Source organism: Oncorhynchus masou, chromosome 32, assembly GCF_036934945.1.
Source record: "Oncorhynchus masou masou isolate Uvic2021 chromosome 32, UVic_Omas_1.1, whole genome shotgun sequence".
Classification (NCBI taxonomy): Eukaryota; Metazoa; Chordata; class Actinopteri; order Salmoniformes; family Salmonidae; genus Oncorhynchus; species Oncorhynchus masou.
Window position 1 is genome coordinate 85,976,509 of NC_088243.1, and position 15,707 is coordinate 85,992,215.

Below are 15,707 nucleotides of genomic sequence, written 5' to 3' on the forward strand. Positions count from 1 at the left end.
TATCCTCTGAGAGTTAGTTCTCTGTTACACCTGCAGGGAGAGTTGGTAGGTGTTCGGCCACAAGGAAATGGGACGACAACAACATCAGTGTCAGAGGCCTACATGGCTTTTCTTTGACCTTTCCATTGTGGATTGTTATCTGAAGAAAATCACAGTGGATTGTATGTGTAGTGTGAATGTCAGCAGACAGTTTGTATCTACAGTATGAACGCCATGAAGTAATAAATACTCAACCCAGAGTCCTTTCCCTGTCAAAATATCGTGTTTCATACCTGGATGCTACTAAACCTTACAGTGCGTGTTAACATTTACTTTGTTTAATAACATCGGAGTAAAACAAGCTTATATTTTTGGGTTCTGATGGGGTACGACCGTTGAACTAAGCTCATGAGACATTTATAAGTTCTATTCTTTAATAATCAATGGGTACGTATCATTCATTTATAAGTCCAAAAATGGGAGGTAGCAACTGCAGATTGTCCCTCTAACATCACTGTGAGGCTCCACTACGGCCATCACTGTGAGGCTCCACTACGTCCATCACTGTGAGGCGCCACTACGGCCATTATAAACCTGCTGAGGGAGGCAAAGATAGGGTTGTTTGGAATAGAGACGTTCTCAGGTATTACCACCCTCCTATTTATCCTGTTAGTCTAAGTGTAAAGGTGTAAATTGCAGCTGTACAAGCCTACGTCGCAAGCGACAACCTATTTCCTATGTAGTGCACTACTTTGACCAGGCCCTGTGGGCTCAGGTCAAAATTAGTGCACTCCTGTATGTGGAGTAGAGGATGCCATTTGGGACATGCCAAAGTCTATTATATTTTCCCGTGTGACCCTTCTGGCAGCGCCTCGCCTGCAGCAGGAAAACTGTGAACACCCCTACGGTCAGCACACCTGTCCATAACGGACACTAATCCAAACTTTGACTTGGGGCTAATTGTATGGATAAATCCAATCCATTCAATGTATTGCAGTGCACTCGTGAACCAAGGAAGGGGTCTCCCATGGGATTAGGGAGATGGTAGGGTAGAGGGGGGTAATCTTGTCTGAAAGGAAAATAATGCCTTTCATAGACAAATGGCACTGGGAAATAATATTAACTGGCCAATCATATGAAGACTGGAATGGCTGATAGATAATCCTATCGATCTGGTGACCTCCCTTCCATCACAACATCCCTATACTCCTCCATCCCTCTATCCCACTCTATGGGCCACTCTATGGGCCACTCTATGGGCCACTCTATGGGCCAATCTATGGGCCACTCTATGGGCCACTCTATGGGCCAATCTATGGGCCACTCTATGGGCCACTCTATGGGCCAATCTATGGGCCACTCTATGGGCCACTCTATGGGCCACTCAATGGGCCACTCAATGGGCCACTCTATGGGCCACTCTATGGGCCACTCTATGGGCCACTCTATGGGCCACTCAATGGGCCACTCTATGGGCCGTCCTATGGGCCACTCTATGGGCCACTCTATGGGCCACTCTATGGGCCGTCCTATGGGCCGTCCTATGGGCCACTCTATGGGCCACTCTATGGGCCACTCTATGGGCCGTCCCATGGGCCACTCTATGGGTCACTCTATGGGCCGTCCTATGGGCCACTCTATGGGCCACTCTATGAGCCGTCCAATGGGCCACTCTATGGGCCACTCTATGGGCCACTCTATGAGCCGTCCAATGGGCCACTCTATGGGCCACTCTATGGGCCACTCTATGGGCCGTCCTATGGGCCACTCTATGGGCCACTCTATGGGCCGTCCTATGGGCCGTCCTATAGGCCGTCCTATGGGCCGTCCTATGGGCCACTCTATGGGCCGTCCTATGGGCCGTCCTATGGGCCGTCCTATGGGCCGTCCTATGGGCCACTCTATGGGCCGTCCTATGGGCCACTCTATGGGCCACTCTATGGGCCGTCCTATGGGCCACTCTATGGGCCACTCTATGGGCCACTCTATGGGCCGTCCTATGGGCCACTCTATGGGTCGTCCTATGGGCCGTCCTATGGGCCACTCTATGGGCCACTCTATGGGCCGTCCTATGGGCCACTCTATGGGCCACTCTATGGGCCACTCTATGGGCCACTCTATGGGCCGTCCTATGGGCCGTCCTATGGGCCGTCCTATGGGCCGTCCTATGGGCCACTCTATGGGCCACTCTATGGACCACTCTATGGGCCACTCTATGGGCCGTCCTATGGGCCACTCTATGGGCCACTCTATGGGCCACTCTATGGGCCACTCTATGGGCCGTCCTATGGGCCACTCTATGGGCCACTCTATGGGCCGTCCTATGGGCCACTCTATGGGCCACTCTATGGGCCGTCCTATGGGCCACTCTATGGGCCACTCTATGGGCCACTCTATGGGCCACTCTATGGGCCGTCCTATGGGCCGTCCTATGGGCCGTCCTATGGGCCACTCTATGGGCCACTCTATGGGCCACTCTATGGGCCGTCCTATGGGCCACTCTATGGGCCATTCTATGTGCCACTCTATGGGCCGTCCTATGCAACTTTGTACCCGGAAACATGTTACATTGGTTCTAAACCAAAATGCCCCCCAGGACCAAGAAGGAACCTTGCATCTTCTCTACATCACTGATTATCAACTGAATGACATCATCAACAGTGTTTGTATTTTGGATCAGATAACTGTTTGTAGTATATATACATTATCAACATATGGAGAACAGTGCAGTATTTATCTACAGATTGGGTACAGTGCAGTATTTATCTACAAATGGAGTACATTGCAGTATTTATCTACAGATGGAGAACAGTGCAGTATTTATCTACAGATTGGGTACAGTGCAGTATTTATCTACAAATGGAGTACATTGCAGTATTTATCTACAGATGGAGAACAGTGCAGTATTTATCTACAAATGGAGTACATTGCAGTATTTATCTACAGATGGAGTACAGTGCAGTATTTATCTACAGATGGAGTACAGTACAGTATTTATCAACATATGGAGTACAGTGCAGTATTTATCAACATATGGAGTACAGTTCAGTATTTATCTACAGATGGAGTACAGTGCAGTATTTATCTACAGATGGAGTACAGTGCAGTATTTATCTACATATGGAGTACAGTGCAGTATTTATCTACAGATGGAGTACAGTACAGTATTGATTAACATATGGAGTACAGTGCAGTATTTATCAACATATGGAGTACAGTTCAGTATTTATCTACAGATGGAGTACAGTGCAGTATTTATCTACAGATGGAGTACAGTGCAGTATTTATCTACAGATGGAGTACAGTGCAGTATTTATCTACATATGGAGTACAGTGCAGTATTTATCAACATATGGAATACAGTGCAGTATTTATCAACATATGGAGTACAGTGCAGTATTTATCAACAGATGGAGTACAGTGAAGTATTTATTAACATATGGAGTACAGTGCAGTATGTATCTACAGATGGAGTACAGTGCAGTATTTATCTACATACGGAGTACAGTGCAGTATTTATCAACATATGGAGTACAGTGCAGTATTTATCAACAGATGGTGTACAGTGCAGTATTTATCAACATATGGAGTACAGTGCAGCATTTATCTACAGATGGAGTACAGTGCAGTATTTATTAACATATGGAGTACAGTTCAGTATTTATCTACATATGGAGTACAGTGCAGTATTTATCAGCATATGGAATACAGTGCAGTATTTATCAACATATGGAGTACAGTACAGTATTTATCAACATACGGAGTACAGTGCAGTATGTATCTACAGATGGAGTACAGTGCAGTATTTATCTACATATGGAGTACAGTGCAGTATTTATCTACAGATGGAGTACAGTGCAGTATTTATCTACAGATGGAGTACAGTGCAGTATTTATCTACAGATGGAGTACAGTGCGGTACTTATCAACATATGGAGTACAGTGCAGTATTTATCTACAGATGGAGTACAGTACAGTATTTATCAACATATGGAGTACAGTGCAGTATTTATCAACATATGGAGTACAGTACAGTATTTATCCACAGATGGAGTACAGTGCAGTATTTATTAACATATGGAGTACAGTGAAGTATTTATTAACATATGGAGTACAGTGCAGTATTTATCTACAGATGGAGTACAGTACAGTATTTATCAACATATGGAGTACAGTGCAGTATTTATCAACATATGGAGTACAGTACAGTATTTATCCACAGATGGAGTACAGTGCAGTATTTATTAACATATGGAGTACAGTGAAGTATTTATTAACATATGGAGTACAGTGCAGTATTTATCTACAGATGGAGTACAGTGCAGTATTTATCTACATATGGAGTACAGTACAGTATTTATCAACATATGGAGTACAGTGCAGTATTTATCTACAGATGGAGTACAGTGCAGTATTTATCTACAGATGGAGTACAGTGCAGTACTTATTAACATATGGAGTACAGTGCAGTATTTATCTACAGATGGAGTACAGTGCAGTATTTATCAACATATGGAGTACAGTGCAGTATTTATCAACATATGGAGTACAGTGCAGTATTTATCTACAGATGAATTACAGTACAGTATTTATCAACATATGGAGTACAGTGCAGTATTTGTCAACATATGGAATACAGTACAGTATTTATCTACAGATGGAGTACAGTGCAGTATTTATCTACAGATGGAGTACAGTACGGTACTTATCAACATATGGAGTACAGTGCAGTATTTATCAACATATGGAATACAGTGCAGTATTTATCTACAGATGGAGTACAGTACAGTATTTATCAACATATGGAGTACAGTACAGTATTTATCAACATATGGAGTACAGTACAGTATTTATCTACAGATGGAGTACAGTACAGTATTTATCAACATATGGAGTACAGTACAGTATTTATCAACATATGGAGTTTAGTGCAGTATTTATCTACAGATGGAGTACAGTGCAGTATTTATCGGTTCTGGAAATCATTGCTTTTGCTGGCCTATTGATTAGATTGACTAGATCAACCATCCTTCATTTGCCTTTACATATTGACATTTTCCATTGAAAATCACCTTTTCTCCTTTACAATAAAATAATCATATATTTTTCTGGTTGACATCGTCTTCATTTCCTATTAGTGCAACAATAGGTTGACATGCATAGCACCGCTCCTTAAATAATCAATTGTCGTGTGCAAAATAGATTGTGACTTATCCCTTTTCTGGTATGTCACAGCAAGGGGACTGTGATGGTTTAGAACCATGGGTTGTGGGGCCTTTCAGACCTCTCCTGCTGGAGGCTTTCATACCATACAACCCTCAGATGTACTTACTCACAGCTTTCACAACCTATTACTGCTTTAACATGAAGGTGCCTTTCATTCCCTGTTCGGATCGCTCACTTGTCTACGATTAGCTGGCTGAGTGTCTCTCCTAATGTCTAGGAAGACATTGTGACATCAGCATAAATATTTTAGCAGTTAAGGTCAGGATCCATTCTAAGTTTAGATGTACCTTCAATGCAATTGTACTGTATCTACATTTAGTCAATAGTCACAGTGCCTAGAAGCTAGTATTTATATTAGCCAGATGCTTCAATGTAATGTCATGTGTGACACTACTATTGCAGGGAAGCCACAGTAAACATTCAACCCAGTACAGCAAGTGACAGCAGAACCGTCCCTGAGGGGGAGATATGCCATGGTACAGCATTCTGTCATCTGAATGGTTTGGTTGGTACAGTGGCGTTGTCGTTTGTGCTCATTTAGGGTGGTTATTTCAAAAAGGCTAGTCAATAACAAATGAACAAGAACAAGTGATATACAGGTATTTGTTTATGACTGTCAGAACATTTTCCCAGCAGTTAAGTCATTTAAATGTTTTTATTTTGTTTTCACACATGGACTACACACTCAGTTTAATAAATATATAATGTACTGTATAATATTCATGCCTTTGCACATGTGGACTACCCCGCTCAGCACCGGAGGGTGGAGCAGAGGCGGACGCCTACCTCGGGGGCGAGGTCCGGCAGGCTGGTTCAAGGAGGTTGTGTACTGACCCGACGTTCTGCATCGAGGCTGAGGTCCAGTGGGTTTGTTCTGCGGGTTGACCCCGAGATCGGGGAGCGGGACGATCATGGTGAAATGCCTGAATCATCTCTGGGTCGAGGATGTCTTGGTCGGGGACCCAGGCCCGGTCTTCAGGCCCATAACCTTCGCAGTCCACTAGGTAGTGGGGGCGACCTCTCAGGCATTTGGAATCAAGGATGGCCCGTTTGGCGTAGGCAGGTTCCCCATCCTAGAGACTGGATGATGAAGAGGACTGTAGGTGACCACTTTTAACAGAGACACATGGAAGGACGAGGAGATTTTATAATGACGGGGTAACTGGATGGGGCAGGTGACAGGGTTATCTTGGAGGGACCAATGAAGCTAGGACAGAACTTTTTGCAGGGGAGGCAGATCCGGATGTCTCCGGTAGAGAGCCACAAACTCTGTCCGGGGTGAAAGAGTGGCGTTGGTCGGCGAAATCTGTCGGCAAAGCGTTTCTGGGTATTAGAGGCTTCCTGCAGACGCCGGTGGACGGTCTCCCATACCCGCTCAGTTGTCGACAACTGGGACAGTACCAGGCGCCGACTCCCGTGAAACATGGGAGAGTTTGGTAACCAAGGAAACACTAAAATGGAGTAAGGCGGAGGGATGAGTGCATAAGTGAGTTCTGTGTGTATTCGGGCCAGGCCATATATCGACTCCAGTCGTGTGGAGAGGCAGAACATTGTTTGCAGAGGTACTTCCTTATTTCTTGGTTCAGGTGATCCGTCTGCCTGTTAGTCTGGGGGTGGTACCCGGAGGAGAGACTGAGAAGGCTCTCCACACATGGGAGACAAACTGGGGACAAACTGGGGAACATACACTCTGCCAATTCCATGGCGTTAGGTAGATGATAAAGACGGCTTGCCTGTCAAAACGTTGGACATTACATTTTTGCATCTGAGCTCCTAGAGTGTGCGGCTCTTCTTTATTTTCAAGATGAGGAACCAGACGACATATTTTTGAAAAACTGTATACTATGACAAGGATGGTGGTGTTACCAGAGGATTCAGGAAGGTCTGTGATGAACAGCTATGTGGGACCAGGGTCTGTGAGGGATGGGCAAAGGTTGAAGCTTCCCGGAAGGGAGATGACGAGGGCTTTTGGTTTGGGCGCAGACTGGACAGGACGTAATCCCTTTTGTCGGATGCCAGTGAGGACCACCAGAACTTCCGGGCTGGAAGTTCGGTGGTTCGTGTAAAGCCTGGATGTCCTGACCCCAAGGACGTATGACACCAGTGCATGAGTTGGGGTCTAACAGCTGCTGGTACGTAACTCCTCCCAGCTGGTGTCTCAGGAGGAGCCGGGTCTGAGGCTAGGGCTTCCTTTATGGCAGAGTGAACCTCCCACTGTACTAGGACCTGTCTCAGGACCATAATGCAAGAGGAAGGAAGAATGGGTGTAGGGTCTGAGTTACTGGTTGGAAGGTCAAATTGGGGATAGATTGAATCAGCTTTTACATATTTCTTTCCAGGGATGTAAGAAACATGAAAATGGAAGCATGTGAAGAGCCCAGCGGGTCTGAAGTTTTACCTTTTGGCCCCTCTGATATATTCCAGATTACGATGATCTTTAGGACGAGGAAGGGATGTTGTTAGCCTTCCAACCTGTGGCACCACTACTCGAGGGCTGTTCCCCACATTGTAATTTTGCTCAGCGGGGGATAACTTCCTGGAGAAGAAGGCACAGGGATGTGATTTGGGAGGTGTCCCCACCCACTGAGGGAGTATGGCTCCTACTCCTACTTCGGAGGAATCCACCTCCAGGGTCAAAGGAAGGGTCGGATCAGGTTGGCAAAGGACAGGAGCTGAGGTGAAGAAGCGTTTGAAGTTGTTGAACGCCGTCAGGGTGGTATCAGTCCATTGAAGGGCCTGGGTTTTTGGCTGGTAAGGGCAGTGAGGGGAGCGGCCATAGAACTGAAGTTCCAAATGAACCGACGATAGAAGTTGAAGTTCCTTAACCGTGGTGGGTTTGGGCCAGTTACTGACGGCACTGACTTTGTCCTCATCCATACGGACCCCTCCAGGTGTCAGTACGAAGCCGAGGAAGCTTACATGGAAGGCACTCTTTTCAGTCTTCACATAAAAGGTTATGGTCAAGGAGCCGTTGAAGAACCTTTTGCACATGCTGTATGTGTTCCTTCAGGGAGTAAATCAGGATGTCATCAATGTAGACGATGAGAAAGCAGGTTATCATATCCTGGGAAATCTCGTTCATAAAGGATTGGAAGACGAAGGGGGCCGTCGTAAGGCCGTAGGGCTTGACCAGGTATTCGTAGTGCCCTCGAGTGGTAATAAAGGGTGTCTTCCATTTGTCGCCTTCACGTATACGGACAAGGTTCTATGCACTTCGCAGGCCGAGTTTAGTGAGGATGTTGGCACGGCCCACTTGTTCAAGGGTCGCTGGGATCAGAGGGAAACAGTTTTTGACCATGACGTCATTCAGGGAACGATAATCAATACATGGACGGAGACCACAGTCCTTTTTTCCAACGAAGAAGAAGTTGGACGCAACCGGGGAAGTAGGATGAATGAAACTGTTTGAGTGATTCAATGTAGTATGGTGGTGGCTCTGCAGGGTGGGCTGAGACAACTGGAGAAGCAGGTAGAAGACCAGGAAACTAGTTTACCTTGTTGCCACAAGATTGTAAGTCGCTCTGGATAAGAGCGTCTGCTAAATGACTTAAATGTAAATGTAAATGAGATGGCAGGGTCGTGTCGACAAAGCCAGGGGTGTCCGAGGATGAGTGGATGTTTGAGGGACGAGAGTTCCATGAGTTGAATGGTTTCGGTGTGGAAGACTCCAATCTGGAGGGTGACACTCTGTGTCAGGTGCGTGATGAAGCCCAATGGCTGCCCGTCCAGGGTGTTAATCCTTAAGGAAGGGGTGGCAGGTGTTAAATAAATGTCAAGCTCTTGTACTAGCTGGTGATCGATACTGCTCCCGAATCTATCAAGCCTTCTACGTACTTGGTAACCCCGTTCACGGTTATCAATACTGGGACGGAGAATTGCTTCTGGGAGATATTTAGAAATTAGGACACACCTACCTGCATGGCAGCGGGGGGACCCTTATTTCCCTGTGGGAGCGAACAGGGCAATGGCTGAGCGCAGAGTGCGGCAGATGTTAATTAAGCCTTCGCAAAAGGCAGAAATCATAGTCGCAGGCAATGGTCAAACACAGGTAGGCAGTCAAACAACAAACAATACCTCACAACCATACAAACAGAAAGAACTGAACTAAATAGGGAGCTGATGAGACCAGGTGGGAAACCAACACAGGTGAAATCCATGAACCAAAATGAAAGACAGGGCTAAGTTCCAGAACACAAAGAAGCAGGGCTATGTTCCAGAACACAAAGAAACAGGCCTACGTTCAAGAACACAAAGAAACAGGGCTACGTTCCAGAACACAAAGAAACAGGGCAAAGTTCCAGAACACAAAGAAACAGGGCTATGTTCCAGAACACAAAGAAACAGGGCTACGTTCCAGAACACAAAGAAACAGGGCTATGTTCCAGAACACAAAGAAACAGGGCTACGTTCTAGAACACAAAGAAACAGGGCTACGTTCCAGAACACAAAGAAACAGGGCTACGTTCCAGAACATAAAAAAACAGGGCTACATTCCAGAACACAAAGAAACAGGGCTACGTTCCAGAACACAAACAAAACAGGGCTATGTTCCAGAACAAAAAGAAAAAGAACACAAGATTGAGCAAGATAAAATAAAGCAGAACCTTACACATATTCAGCTTAATAAATATTATGTATATTTTCACACGTTTGCACATGTGGACTACGCATTCAGTTTAATACCTATCCCGGATCCGGGAGCGTTGTCATCAACTGGCACTAATTAGCATAACGCAACGGACAGAAAATATTCATATTCATGAAATCACAAGTGAAATATATTGAAGCACAGCGTAGTCTTTTGTTAATCACCCTGTCACCTCAGATTTAGAAAATATGCTTTACAGCCAAAGCAAGACAAGCATTTGTGTAAGTTTATCGATAGCATTATGCCTAGCTAGCAGCAGGCAACCTGGTCACGAAATTCAGAAAAGCAATCAAATTAAATCATTTACCTTTGATGAGCTTCGGATGTTTTCACTCACAAGACTCCCAGTTAGATAGCAAATGTTCCTTTTTTCCAAAAATATTATTTTTGTAGCCGAAATCACTCCGTTAGTTCTTCACGTTTGGCTGAGAATTAGACCGGAAATTGAGGTCACAACCCCGAAAAATATTCCAAATTAGCTACATAATATCGACAGAAACATGGCAAACGTTGTTTATAATCAATCCTCAAGGTGTTTTTCAAATATGTATTCGATAATATATCAACCGGGACAGTTGGCTTCTTAGTAGGACAGAGAGAAACAATGGCTGCATTTGTCTTTTACCCACGAAACACTCTGAGAGACTCCAGCTGACCACTGACGCAATGGTCAGGCTCATTTTTCAAAATAAAAGCCTGAAACTATGTATTGTGACACTAGACACATTAGGGAAGCCATAGAAAAAGGAACGTAACTCGTTCTGTTATAGTCACAGACATCATTTAAACAGTTTTAGAAAGAAAGGTGTTTTCTATCCACACATACTAACCATATGCATATACTATATTCCTGGCATGACTAGCAGGACGTTGAAAATTCGCAGCATCCTTAACAGGTTAAGGAGAAGTATATCTATAATTCTGTGCACAATAGTTGTATCTTTTATCAAAGTTTATTATGAGTATTTCTGTAAATTGATGTGGCTCTCTGAAAATTCGCTGGATGTTTTCGAGGCACAACATTACTGACCATAAAGCGCTAATGTAAACGGAGATTTTTGGATATAAATATGAACTTTGTCGCACAAAACATACATGTATTGTGTACCATGAAGTCCTATGAGTGCCATCTGATAAAGATCATCAAAGGTTAGTGATGAATTTTTATCTCTATTTCTGCTTTTTGTGACGCCTCTCTTTGGCTGGAAAATGGCTGTGTGTGTTTTTGTGACTAGGCTCTGACCTAACATAATCATATGGTGTGATTTCGCTGTAAAGCCTTTTTGAAATCGGACACGATGGGTAGATTAGCAAGAAGATTATCTTTAATTTGGTGTATTGCACTTGTGAATGTATGAAAGTTACATATTTAAAAAATATATTTTTGAATTTCGCGCTCTACCTATTCAGCAGAATGTTGTTGAGCCATATTAGTAAATATATCATGTATATTTTCACACATTTTCACATGTTGACGTCACCTTTAGTTTCATAAATATATCATTTATATGTTCACACTTTTGCAGATGTGGACTACCAATTCAGCTTAATAAATATATCATGTATATTTTCACACATTTTCACATGTGGACCTCACCTTCAGTTTAATAAATATACCATGTATATTTTAACACCTTCGCCGATGTGGACTACGCATTCAGTTTAATAAATATATAATGTACAGTATATTTTCACACCTTTTATCATGTGGACCTCACCTTCAGTTTAATAAATATATAATGTACAGTATATTTTCACACCTTTTAACATGTGGACCTCACCTTCAGTTTAATAAATATATAATGTACAGTATATTTTCATACCTTTTAACATGTGGACTACCGATTCAGTTCCACACAACATCTGAGCAACAATTATTTCCTATCTCACACATCGTAGTTAGGTAAATCAAGTGCTGGAAGCCATGATGTAGCTCCTCCTGGGTAGTAGCACTGGCTTGTAATCTTCTGCGTGTGCACAACCCAGTCAGATCCACACAACTTCTGAGGCAACGATTCTTATCTCACCCAAATGGATCCTTGGACTTCATGATGTATCTCCTCCTGGGTAGTGACTAACTTGCTGCTCTTCCCCAGTATGTATCTCCTCCTGGGTAGTGACTAACTTGCTGCTCTTCCCCAGTATGTATCTCCTCCTGGGTAGTGACTAACTAGCTGCTCTTCCCCAGTATGTATCTCCTCCTGGGTAGTGACTAACTAGCTGCTCTTCCCCAGTATGTATCTCCTCCTGGGTAGTGACTGGCTGGATGCTCTTCCCCAGTATGTATCTCCTCCTGGGTAGTGACTGGCTGGCTGCTCTTCCCCAGTATGTATCTCCTCCTGGGTAGTGACTGGCTGGCTGCTCTTCCCCAGTATGTATCTCCTCCTGGGTAGTGACTGGCTGGCTGCTCTTCACCAGTATGTATCTCCTCCTGGGTAGTGACTGGCTGGCTGCTCTTCCCCAGTATGTATCTCCTCCTGGGTAGTGACTGGCTGGCTGCTCTTCACCAGTATGTATCTCCTCCTGGGTAGTGACTGGCTGGCTGCTCTTCCCCAGTATGTATCTCCTCCTGGGTAGTGACTGGCTGGCTGCTCTTCCCCAGTATGTATCTCCTCCTGGGTAGTGACTGGCTGGCTGCTCTTCCCCAGTATGTATCTCCTCCTGGGTAGTGACTGGCTGGCTGCTCTTCCCCAGTATGTATCTCCTCCTGGGTAGTGACTGGCTGGCTGCTCTTCCCCAGTATGTATCTCCTCCTGGGTAGTGACTGGCTGGCTGCTCTTCCCCAGTATGTATCTCCTCCTGGGTAGTGACTAACTTGCTGCTCTTCCCCAGTATGTATCTCCTCCTGGGTAGTGACTGGCTGGCTGCTCTTCCCCAGTATGTATCTCCTCCTGGGTAGTGACTGGCTGGCTGCTCTTCCCCAGTATGTATCTCCTCCTGGGTAGTGACTGGCTGGCTGCTCTTCCCCAGTATGTATCTCCTCCTGGGTAGTGACTAACTTGCTGCTCTTCCCCAGTATGTATCTCCTCCTGGGTAGTGACTAACTTGCTGCTCTTCCCCAGGATGTATCTCCTCCTGGGTAGTGACTAACTTGCTGCTCTTCCCCAGTATGTATCTCCTCCTGGGTAGTGACTAACTAGCTGCTCTTCACCAGTATGTATCTCCTCCTGGGTAGTGACTGGCTGGCTGCTCTTCCCCAGTATGTATCTCCTCCTGGGTAGTGACTGGCTGGCTGCTCTTCCCCAGTATGTATCTCCTCCTGGGTAGTGACTGGCTGGCTGCTCTTCCCCAGTATGTATCTCCTCCTGGGTAGTGACTGGCTGGCTGCTCTTCCCCAGTATGTATCTCCTCCTGGGTAGTGACTGGCTGGCTGCTCTTCCCCAGTATGTATCTCCTCCTGGGTAGTGACTAACTTGCTGCTCTTCCCCAGTATGTATCTCCTCCTGGGTAGTGACTAACTTGCTGCTCTTCCCCAGTATGTATCTCCTCCTGGGTAGTGACTAACTTGCTGCTCTTCCCCAGTATGTATCTCCTCCTGGGTAGTGACTAACTTGCTGCTCTTCCCCAGTATGTATCTCCTCCTGGGTAGTGACTAACTTGCTGCTCTTCCCCAGTATGTATCTCCTCCTGGGTAGTGACTAACTTGCTGCTCTTCCCCAGTATGTATCTCCTCCTGGGTAGTGATTAACTTGCTGCTCTTCCCCAGTATGTATCTCCTCCTGGGTAGTGACTGGCTGGCTGCTCTTCCCCAGTATGTATCTCCTCCTGGGTAGTGACTGGCTGGCTGCTCTTCACCAGTATGTATCTCCTCCTGGGTAGTGACTGGCTGGCTGCTCTTCCCAGTATGTATCTCCTCCTGGGTAGTGACTGGCTGGCTGCACTTCACCAGTATGTATCTCCTCCTGGGTAGTGACTAACTTGCTGCTCTTCCCCAGTATGTATCTCCTCCTGGGTAGTGACTGGCTGGCTGCTCTTCCCCAGTATGTATCTCCTCCTGGGTAGTGACTAACTTGCTGCTCTTCCCCAGTATGTATCTCCTCCTGGGTAGTGACTGGCTGGCTGCTCTTCACCAGTATGTATCTCCTCCTGGGTAGTGACTAACTTGCTGCTCTTCCCCAGTATGTTTCTCCTCCTGGGTAGTGACTGGCTGGCTGCACTTCACCAGTATGATGTATCTCCTCCTGGGTAGTGACTAACTAGCTGCTCTTCCCCAGTATGTATCTCCTCCTGGGTAGTGATTAACTTGCTGCTCTTCCCCAGTATGTATCTCCTCCTGGGTAGTGACTGGCTGGCTGCACTTCACCAGTATGTAATCTCCTCCTGGGTAGTGACTGGCTGGCTGCTCTTCACCAGTATGTATCTCCTCCTGGGTAGTGACTAACTTGCTGCTCTTCCCCAGTATGTATCTCCTCCTGGGTAGTGATTAACTTGCTGCTCTTCCCCAGTATGTATCTCCTCCTGGGTAGTGACTGGCTGGCTGCTCTTCCCCAGTATGTATCTCCTCCTGGGTAGTGACTGGCTGGCTGCTCTTCACCAGTATGTATCTCCTCCTGGGTAGTGACTGGCTGGCTGCTCTTCCCCAGTATGTATCTCCTCCTGGGTAGTGACTGGCTGGCTGCACTTCACCAGTATGTATCTCCTCCTGGGTAGTGACTAACTTGCTGCTCTTCCCCAGTATGTATCTCCTCCTGGGTAGTGACTGGCTGGCTGCTCTTCCCCAGTATGTATCTCCTCCTGGGTAGTGACTAACTTGCTGCTCTTCCCCAGTATGTATCTCCTCCTGGGTAGTGACTGGCTGGCTGCTCTTCACCAGTATGTATCTCCTCCTGGGTAGTGACTAACTTGCTGCTCTTCCCCAGTATGTTTCTCCTCCTGGGTAGTGACTGGCTGGCTGCACTTCACCAGTATGATGTATCTCCTCCTGGGTAGTGACTAACTAGCTGCTCTTCCCCAGTATGTATCTCCTCCTGGGTAGTGATTAACTTGCTGCTCTTCCCCAGTATGTATCTCCTCCTGGGTAGTGACTGGCTGGCTGCTCTTCCCCAGTATGTATCTCCTCCTGGGTAGTGACTGGCTGGATGCTCTTCCCCAGTATGTATCTCCTCCTGGGTAGTGACTGGCTGGCTGCACTTCACCAGTATGTATCTCCTCCTGGGTAGTGACTGGCTGGCTGCACTTCACCAGTATGTATCTCCTCCTGGGTAGTGACTGGCTGGCTGCTCTTCCCCAGTATGTATCTCCTCCTGGGTAGCGACTGGCTGGCTGCTCTTCACCAGTATGTATCTCCTCCTGGGTAGTGACTGGCTGGCTGCTCTTCCCCAGTATGTATCTCCTCCTGGGTAGCGACTGGCTGGCTGCTCTTCACCAGTATGTCTCTGTTAGTACACTGCATGACATTGGGGGGTGTTTTGCTATTTAGTCAGCGGGGGAATCCTCTAGCCCTCTATGAAACAGTAGTCTATTGACACAACCAGGGGGTACAACTGTGCCTGCCATCCTATTTATAACCTGGCACATCCTTTCCACAGTCCCTGTCTGCATCCCAAATGGCAACCTATTTCCTATTTAGTTCACTCATTTTGAACAGAGCTCTGGTCAAAAGTAGTGCACTATATATTGAATAGGGTGCCATTTGGGATGCAGCCCCATGCCATGGTAAATCTGCATGATTTTAGCTAAAGGCTGTGGATTTTGCAATGTTTTCCTGATTTGAATTACTTGTGACGTTACATTTTGAATCCCTTGAAGCGGGACATTCTTTCTCTCTCCGTATAGGAAATATATACTGTTTATTACATGCATTATACATGTATGTACCGAAAGCAAAGCATACGGCTTCAGTGCATTCTTGTAT